This window comes from Protopterus annectens, chromosome 2.part1, assembly GCF_019279795.1.
Source record: "Protopterus annectens isolate FY-2018-M chromosome 2.part1, PAN1.0, whole genome shotgun sequence".
Lineage (NCBI taxonomy): Eukaryota > Metazoa > Chordata > Ceratodontiformes > Protopteridae > Protopterus > Protopterus annectens.
In genome coordinates, this window is record NC_056729.1 from 1,794,510,250 (window position 1) to 1,794,521,074 (window position 10,825).

Consider the following 10,825-nt stretch of genomic DNA (forward strand, 5'->3'; position numbering starts at 1 on the left):
ATGTGGCTGGGCTAATATATGCCTTCGGGCAGATAGCCCAGTACCTACCTATGAACCTATGAACCTATCAGACTTTCAGACTTAGAAGGGATACTAGAAGCATTTAAATCATACTTTCATAAAGTTAATACCCAAAAGGAAATATTAAAGGAAAATACAAAAGGAAATGTTAAAGTCTTTCTTTAGCAAACATATCAAAACCAAGCTAACAGATAATCATATCAAATTAATAAACAAACAAATAACCGTGACTTGAACTTAGATCCCAAATTAAAAATTTAAAGTCACAATATCATCCCAGAAATGTTCAAATTATTAACCAAAGAAGCACTGTCATTACTATTAAAAGTGTTTATATTAGTAAAGGAAAGCAAAAATATTCTTCCTTCTTGGAAATATACAATAATATTACCTATTTTGAAACCAGATAAAAATGCAAAGTAATGTTCATCTTACAGACCTATAGCTTTACTAAATGTTGATTATAAAATGTTTATGGTAATACATGTGGCTAGGATCAAACTACTTCCATTATTAATAGACAAAGCTCAAACTGGCTTTATAAAAGACAGAAATACATATGATAACATTAAAAGAATTATTTCTTTAACTGATTACATTAATCATACAAAAATAACACAAATACAGCCAGTTTAGTCATAAATAGTGCCTTTGATTCCATTCACTGGGATTCTTTATGGTCACTTCTAGATGAATATGAATTTTCTCAAAAATTCACGCTATTAATTAAATCACTTAATGAAAAATCCTTTGCATATATAAAGATTGGATCATGTTTTTCTAAATCTTTAGAAATTACTAAAGGTACAAAACAGACCCCTTGTCTCCATTATTATTTGCCTTAGTAACTGAACTTTTTGCAAATTATATTCAAATTATATTCAAATGGATAAGAACATTAAGGGTATACAACCTGACAATAGTCCAGAACTGAAGGTTCAGTTGTTTGCAGACGATATTTTCTTAACCTTAAAGGATGATAACACTTCTCTAAAACCACTATTAAATTTAATTGAACACTTACAGAAACTCTCTGGCCTTAAATTTAATTTAATTTATTTTTATTTAACATTTGTTGACCGGAACAGTCAGACTAGGACAAAGCCTATTTTCAGCAGAGGCCTGGGGAGAAATGCTCTAGATGCATGTCTTTGGAATGTGGGAGGAAACCTGAGTACCTGGAAACCCATGCAAATGCAGGGAGGACATGCAGACTCCGCATAGAAGGCTCCCCCAACTGAGAATCAAACTAGAGAACATCTTGCTGTGAGAAGACAATGTTAACTGCTGCACCACTTTGCCACCCATGAAAATTAATGAAAATAAGACATAGGTTCATAGGTTCATAGGTTAGTACTAGGCTAACTGCCCTTGCGAGCCATTTTAAGCCTAGCCAATTATCCCTTGTGAGACTCAAACCCTGCACCTTGTGTTTGTAAGGCAAACACCTTAATCAGATAGTACTTATAAATTCTAATAAGAAAGACATATATAAGGATTTTTCTAAATATATATAGCTGCTGACAATAAAATAAAATACTCAGGAGTTGCATTAACAGATGGACTGGATAAGACAATAACAATAAACTAACATTCTAAATAACATTAAAATACTCATTCAAAAATGGAATAAATACATTTTTAGAATGGAGGATAGGCACTATATAATTAAAATGATTATGTTTCCAAAAATATTATACTTCCTACAAGCTTTTTCTGTACCTCCTCCTAAATCTTACATAAAACAATTTAATAAACTAATGATAAACTTCTGATCGTATCCTAATAAATGCAGAAAAGCTCTGAATCATCACTTAAATCACTGGGAAGCAGGAGGAATCAATCTTCCAGATATAGAAATATATGCAGTCATGTAGTATAAAAACAATATCATAATGGGTAAATAATGTTTATTCTGCCAGATGCAAACCCATACATGAAAAAATATGGCTAAGATCAGGTCTTACATTACCATCACAATATACTGAGTTGGTATCAAATAATCTTGTTTATCTGATGAGAGAATATTTTACAGAAAATAAACCAAATCACATACGTTCTAAGTTTATAACAAACATATTAAAAGGATATAAATACCTTATTAATAGAAATCCCAACATAAAAGCTTGATTGTTCTTGATATATCCTATTGCATGCACACACAATAACACAAAAAGTTTTGATATAGATATAATCAAGACTCTCAGAAAGCATGAACTGACTTATTGGCATCACTTACTAGACTCTGTAAAAGTTTTAACAATGGAACAAATAAGAAACAAATTTAATTTAGGTAATGCTCTATGGCTAAGGATACAGGATGTAAGACAGTGCATGTTAAACAAAATAGAGACAACACAATTAACAATTAGACAAAACATCCCTAAATTTATTGAACACTTGTTTTTTTTCAACAACACAAGCTATACATGGAAAAGGTTACTTATCAAACATCTATAAAATAATTAAGAAAACGAAATTACTGTATATCATACAGAGAATCTTCGGGACTACTATAATACAGTAAATAATCAAATGCCAAATGACAATGAGAAGAAAATAATACTGAAACTGTTCACATGGAAATGTATTCACAGGTCCTTTATAACACCACATAGAATGGAAATAACGTTTAAACAAAATATAGGATGCTGGATATGTAAAAGGAACATGAAAGCAAATTGGAGGCATATGTTTTATGATTGTCAGTTACTTAAACCATTTTGGGATAAAGTTTTTTTTTTCTTGTAAATAGTTAATGATAATTTTCATTTGTCTAAATCTTTGATTTTGTTTAATGCTCCCTTACCCCAGTGTGTTGCTAACAAAGTTTTCACTGGTATGGACACTACTGGCTATAGCACGCAAAACCATTATTACAAATTGGAAAAGTGAGACTTCACCCACATTTAAAGAATACAGAAACATGATATGAAATGTATCATGAATGGAAATGAGAAGCATTAGAATGAGAAAAGAAAGAAAGAACAGCATCTTAGTACAACTCACGGAAGAAAGTGAATGAAATAATGGACAGAGATGATTGTAATACCTAATGGAATGAAGTTTTAAATGTAAAAATGTGGAACATCTCTCAAACATAGACGCCTTTGTAAATTGTTTCTTTAGATTTTATAGTTGTTGATTGTATATAAGGTTTACTATCAAAATCATGAACACCGGAATAAAATCCTGTCATTTGCGCGAATCGTATCTCAGAAAATCATCAGAGGAACAAAGGCACTATGTCGAATATAATGCTGAATTTGAAGAATCGACATTATTCGACATATGCCTTCCCCTGCAGCTTACTCAACATCACCAGAAGTTGATCTTGTAGCCAGTATATACATACTACACAACACAGAAATTCCTGTTTTTGCAGGGGGGGGCAAGCCTGCCTGAACCCCCCCCATGTGAATATTAAAGAATAAAGAATTATATAGTTCAACTCCAAGATTGCACAACAGTGGGAAAAAGGGTAATTTCCCGATCCCCACTGTACCGCAATCTGCATTCATAATACCGATAACAGGTATGTCAATGCCATTCGTGAACCTGCACCTCACACTGGTGCAGGTTAGATGAAACAGAAATCACCCAACTGTTCGACATTCCCATTTTTGTCTAACGTGTACTCGACATTTTGATAGTAAACCATATATAATTGTTAATCTGTGTAAATTATGTTTTATATTACAAAGTTATGAAATTACATTCATTTTGTAAAATCAGTAAAAAACATTTACGTAAGAAAACACAGTTTGCACTGCTCCTTATATTATTTCTCTATACATGCACACACACACACACACACACACACACACACACACACACACACACACACACACACACACACACACACACACTTTTTTTCTTCTCTTTTCATGGTCTTTTACACAATACGCACACCCAAACACATTTTTAGTAATGAAACCTTGAGTAAGGCACTATTTCTTTGCAGATTTTACTTAATTACCTAAATATATGTATTTCTTTGTTTCTGTCTGTGCTACACAATACTGCATCATGGTGAAAAAAAGTAATTTTGGACAGTTTACTTACCCAGTAACCCAGTTAACAAAGAAGCAAATGAATAACAAGCTATTAATCATTCCTTTCTAGCAGTCATAGATTTCAGATGAAAGCAGGCACCAGTAAGTCTGACACATAAGTACATGATGGTTTTGATTTGCACTGCTTTCACAGAAACACACAGAAACACACACACACACACACACACACACACACACACACACACACACACACACACACACACACACACACTCACTGAATCATGTACAATTTTGTTGCAGTATGTATGCTGACTGGGTTATTTTTTATGTGTGTCTGTCTGTGGTTTTAAACTGGAGATTTATGTATAGTAATATTCACTACACTACTAAAGCATTTTGTTTATTGTTTTGTGCCCAGGACAGGGCAAAAAAGGGTCTCTGAACCAATCCAACCCACCTGATAAGGCACAGCTAGTGCTGTTGGGCTGCAGCCCTCCAAATTTTAAAAGCTAATTCTACTTTTTATTTAAATAAGAATTTTAATTGTTTTATGCAAGAATTAAACTTTGTTACGTGCAGTTCACAGCAGCAGCTAAATGCATTGTTGATGAACTCTTTACATGCATGTGTGGGCTGGTGCGGTGGTTAACATTGTCGCCTCCCAGCAAGTGGTTCTGCGGTTTGATTCTCATCTGGGGTGCCTTCTGTGTGAAGTCTGTACATCCTCCCTGTGTTTGTGTGGGTTTTCTCCCACATTCCAAAGACATGCTTCTTGGAGCGTTTCTCCCTAGGCCTCTGCTGAAAATAGGCTTTGCCCTAGTCAGACTTTCCCAGTCAACAAATGTTAAATAAATTATGAGTAAAAAAGTGTAAACCTGTACTTGATGATGGTGGTTGAGGTTGCTTGGCTGTCTTTCAACTCATCCCAGCAAATACATAGGCAAATGGTGACTTCAGTCTGCAGCCTATTACGAGCTTAGCCAATGACCAGAGGACAGAATCAAATGCTGTACATTGTATGTGTGAGGTAAAGACTTTAACCAAGCTGTTACGGTTGTCACAGCTTCATCTTCATGTAAACACACAAAGCAGTGCTGGTATAGGATCAGTGGTTTGACTGTGAGATGCAGTGGCCATTAAATAATGGCTTGATTGGCTGAAGAAATTAACCATGATGACTGCAATGGCATGTGATCTGACCATGTCTCTTTAATAGTGATTGTTAAGACTGCCAGCAACACTGCTATATTCACCTGCTGTGACTGCCTGGAGCTCAGAGCTGAGCTGTAAACCATAAGATGCAGGCATGTAGCTGTTAGATTCTGTAATCACAAGGAGATTATAGAGTGGATTTGTGTGAAAAGGGTATTGTTGTTAATGACTACTGCCTTTTAAATAAACTCATATTCTGTTATTGGTGATAAAAGTGCTGGTCTGTAGGACACAGCACACCTCAGTGTGAAGGACTGAAGGTAAATTTGCTGTGCATGTGCTGTGGTTTAGTATTTAAATAGCAAGAGCCAGTTCTCATTGTGGTGTATAGAAGCTGCACGCCTGCATCTCAAATACAATTATGAATTGTTTAAACATACAGACATGAACTTTAGGTGATTAGGTGACATCTGCCCCATCACACACCTCATCACATTCAGAAATGCAGTATGAATCAGAAGGTGGCATCTACCACCTCCCCCCAGTCTGTGCTCAAACAGCTGTATGCCGCCAGCAGGCAGACAGATACTGAGACCCCGAACTGCTTAGGGTGCACAGACGGGATGACATTACGGGTGAGACAAGGTAGGAGAGAGAGAAAAGAGGTGGATAAGACAGAATGATATGGGAAGTACTTCACCTACAGAGAAACATAATGTAGGCAGAGCCACACACACACACGCACACACGCACACACGCATACACGCACACACGCACACACGCACACACACACACACACACACACACACACACACACACACACACACACACACACACACACACACACACACACACACCATGACTGTCAACCTTCCATCTCTCTTGCAATATATTTTATATAGGCAAGACAGAAAGGCAATTAAGGGTTAGAATATATAAATATACCTATGACATTAAAAAGGGGATTTGAATAATGCAGTATATAGAGAATAATTTATTTGTTAGAATTTAAAGAGATTTTTGTTTTATGTTTTAGAGAAAGTTTCACATTGTGATAGAGAGGAATGTTGAGAAGCCAAACTAGAGTTTCGAGAGTTGTTTTTAGTTAGTCAGGTTAAATGTCCACCCCCCCCCCCCCAGGACTCAGTGACAAAATTTCACTGTATTATTTATGAGAGCAAGCAAAGTTTTATAACATTTGTATAATATGTTGTTATCATATGTCTTTATAGCTGTATTTGTAAGAATAAATTTTCATACACATATTTTATTTTACCGCCCTATTTTTGCACCATTTTTTAAATTTAATACGTTTTATCTGTCCTTTTATAAAAATGTATTTTCATGGAGGTTTATTATGTATATCTTTTTATAATTGTTTAGACTTTTTTAATACTATAAGCTTTTTCACATCATGAGTCCTCTGATTTTCTGTTGTTGATCATGTGATTATGATCTAATTTGTTTATTATTAGGAGGAGACACAGCAGTTTTATTCTGATGAAATCTGCATTGTATAAACAGACTAAATATCAAAATTAATTAAATCAAGTAACCATGCACTTCTGGTATTGCTGAACTTTGCACCTGCTGGTGTTCTTTTTGTCATATTTGTTTTATTCTATGCTAGATTCATAGGTTCATAGGTAGGTACTAGGCTATCTGCCCGAGGGCATTTATAAGCCTAGCCAGAGTGTGTCGGCTTTCGCTGCCCCATTGATTAATTAACTGAGCTTCTGTCAAGCAGAGCCAATGAAGTGATCCCAGGGGTGTATTTTCTGTTACCCATCCACTCGTCAAGGCTTCTCTTGAAGAGTGTTAGTGAGGGGCTCTGCCTAATGTAGTTAGGAATTTTGTTCCAAAGCATGGGGAGTCTCTGTGACAGGAATCTATCCCTCCACATGTTCTATTTATTGTTGGGTGTGGTTTAGCTCACTAGAGCGCGTTGCTCGCAGTGACTTGGATTTCTTTAGGTGGAGCATGTCCATCAATTCTGAGCTGGACATGGCTTTGTAAGTCAGGCAGAGATCACCTCTGAGTAAGCGATATGCCACTGAGTACAGTCAGAGTTTTTTCAGTCGGGCTGCATAGGACATATGTTTGAGGCCAGTAATCCTCTTGGTGAGGTGCTTTTGTGGTCTTTCTAGCTGTTGGAAGTGTCTTGTGAGGTACATTCCAAATGTTCAGTGCCAGTTCAGTGTTTTGCTTTTGCACTCTACTCTTTTGCCATTCATCTTTCTTTTACATTGTACTTACATAACTGCAGGTTCTGTACTTCACAAATAATGCATGTATCAATGCAATATTTCTAGCCATTGTCTCCATTTCTCAGTACCTCCATTTTAGTTCCTGTCTAGGACATACATTCAATGATGCATTTACTCTAACATCAATTGTTAGGTTCAGCTGAAGCTGTGCCCATCCGTTTTGTAGCCCTCCCTCACTGCAATAAATCGGTTGCCCTCATATCATGTCACCCCTTCCGGCTTTGTGGCTGGAAAGAGATTTGCGATGCTGCTGAATATTTATCAGGTGTGAAACTTAACAATAATGTGTAGTAATGCTGCTAAAAGCCATTGAGGAATACCACATATTCCAAAAATAGCACTAGTGATATCAACTGTGATGCCCCACCTCAGGCCCAGTAATCAAGAAGCCTCAGTCCTCACCACTAGCATAAGGGGGAGCATACATTGGGATTATGACAGGTACACATACACACAGTATTACAAGATTCAGCTCTCTGCATCAAGTGTAGATCTCCCTTAAGACCACACAGAGACCACAGTCAGTCTGGGGATGGTTTCTCCCTCTTTCTCCAGATTCCCAGCAAGACTCCCCACTGGCACAGCTATAGAGTTGTGATCTCAGCTGAGTGGCCAAGCCAAGACCTCCAACACTCTCTCTGTCCAGTAGCTGACACACACACTGTTGGAGATTTGTTTTTTACACACACACACACACACACACACACACACACACACACACACACACACACACACACACACCTGGGAAAGGCTGGCACAGGTTTACTAGCTATGCCCCCTTCTGCCCAGACTATACTATATACCAGCTACTTTAAGGCCCTTAAGAAAGGGTGTACAGTTTTACTGTGTAATGTTACTATTAATACAAATGGTAGTTTGACCAAGAGCAAGGCTATTAGGAGTGGCCTACACAGTGTCACCAAATAAATATGCAAGTACTCTCAGAACATAAATATGTATCTACACAGATTAGCCACAATGAAAGGTTTAAATATATTTAATAAATAATAAAAGAAAAAAGAAAATATTCAGTATATACTTACAGTTACATCAGAGTTCAAATTCACAGGAGATATTTAAAACAACATTGCAGGACAGTCTCAAACAAATAAAGAAAGACATCTAAGCTAAGATTTGCTATATTCCTGACTGCATCTAAGAGAATTACTGTACCCCAATAACTTACTTCAGAGCAAGCAAGGCAGATGTGGTGACTGGATCTGGATGTTATAAGGTCAAAGACAAAATACAGAATACAGTCTCTCTCTCTCTCTCTCTCAGAGAGTTCTTATATTAATATCTCAAATATTACTGCTGGGATGGCTTGCAGAATGAAATAATGTCTTGCCATCTGACTCTATACCAGATGAAAACTCCCACTGATGCAGCTGGTAGCATTTAGCATCTAACTGTGAAAATACATAGACAAAGGCTTTTGTTAGATCTAAGGCAGATCCTGGAAATCATAAAACAATAAAACACTTCCAAGACAATACAGAAAACTTCCAATTCTAGACATTGTGTTTGTTACTGCACTGAAACTGAAAGATAACATCCTTTTATTACATACAAATAAAAGACAATAACAAAGTGTTCCAAAATGGAAAATGGTCAAATGGTAAGCAACACAGAAAGTAACAGCTACGAGAACAGCACACCAGACCATCCATGGCAAAAAAATACAAGCTTATTCAGGTAAGTGCTTTCGTACTCAACAAAGCACTTCATCAGACAAATTACAATACTAAATTAAAACAGGTCCATTATATACAGCCATGTACCCAATTACGATCATGTGGTATAATGCTCAAATAACCCCAGCAAACATTTAAAAACTCATTTAAACCAGTTACGAGCCTTAAGCAAAGGTCTTAAGAGCACCTTCCCATTGAGACCAGGATATTTATCAGCTTGTAATTTAATTATCCATCTAATCTCATGCTGTTCAGTTATATTCCTGAAATCTCCCAAGTGTTCCCCTTCAACTAAATGTTCTAAAACTTTAAATCTAAATGAATGTGTGGGACCCTCATCAACTACATGTTTTGTTAATGCATTTCTGACATCCAACTTCCTTATAGCTGCAGCATGCTCCCTGATTCTCTCCAATACAGTTCTATTTGTTTTCCTAACATAAAGGCTCGTAACTTGTTTAAATTTGTTTTTAAATGTTTTGGGGGGGGTAATTGAGCATTATACCATGTGATCGCAATTGGGTACATCGGTGTATATAAAGGACCTGTTTTAATTTAGTATTGTAATTGGTCTGATGAAGTGTTTTGTTGAGTATGAAAGTGCTTACCGAAATAAACTTGTATTCTGTGTTTTTACCTTTTGCCATGGATGGTCTGGAGTGCTGTTCTCGTAGCTGTTCCATCCTTTTATTACATGGCCATGTTATTTAATTTCAGCTATTTTTCTGAAGTTAACCTCTTGTGTTCCAGTTTCCATTGTTAAAATATGTACATCTAAACAGTTAAAATAGTGCAGCTACATGTCTGTTCTAATCCAGCAGGGCATGCTGTGGTTACATCTGTACATGTATGTACAAACCATCTTATATGGCATACAGTTCTAATACATTTGTAACACAAGCATATGAATCAAGCTGATATTCACAAATGACATATAATTATTTACAAAATTCCAGATAGCCAGGCTAGCAGTATTTCCTTTCATGACATCAGCCATCAGGGGGCTGGCAATCCCCTTAACTCTCCTTGTGTTTATTTTACTAAAATGAGGCACTGGGCTTAGGGTATGCTGATTTTCTTTACAGTCTGCATCACTTGTAATATTTTTGTATAAGTCTGCGTTATACTTTCTCTGTATTAACAACAGGTATCTGATAAACTTCATAGCAGCAGTGTATTGTAAGTATTGTACCATGTAACTACTATGGTGCTGAAATGCAAAGTGTCCTTTGCAGCCCATTAAAACATTGTTTATTAAATGCAAATCCTTCATCCTGACTGGCAGACTTTGGCCAACATGAAACATATTTTGTTATTGCTTATAGCTATTCATCCTTTTGGCTGTTATTAGCACCGTTTTGATGTAGAGTGGCTGGAAAATGACTTGCCAAAAAATTCTGTACAGTCCAGTTACTAATACTTAAGACTGCAATGTAAACATGAAAACTTTTTGCTTTCTCTAACTCATTTCATTTATATTGGATGTAAAAATGATTTATTGTGGTTGCTTTTGTAGGGTTGAGTCAGCTGTTATGACATGCAAGTGAGACAGAGAAAAAAAGGAAAGAGAGAGAGAGAGAAAGGTAATAGTGGTGTGTCACTTTAGGTAGACCTTCTCTAGCTATAGCTTTGCCTCTCACAGCCAAAGATGCTAACAAATTCACATACAACATGT

The 10,825-nt window shown here is 36.3% G+C and overlaps 1 pseudogene; it reads right to left on the reverse strand.

Moving 5' to 3' along the window:
- Window positions 1–9,833, reverse strand: part of LOC122795040 — a 46,845-nt pseudogene extending 37,012 nt beyond the window's left edge.
- Window positions 9,834–10,825: the final 992 nt, after the last annotated feature.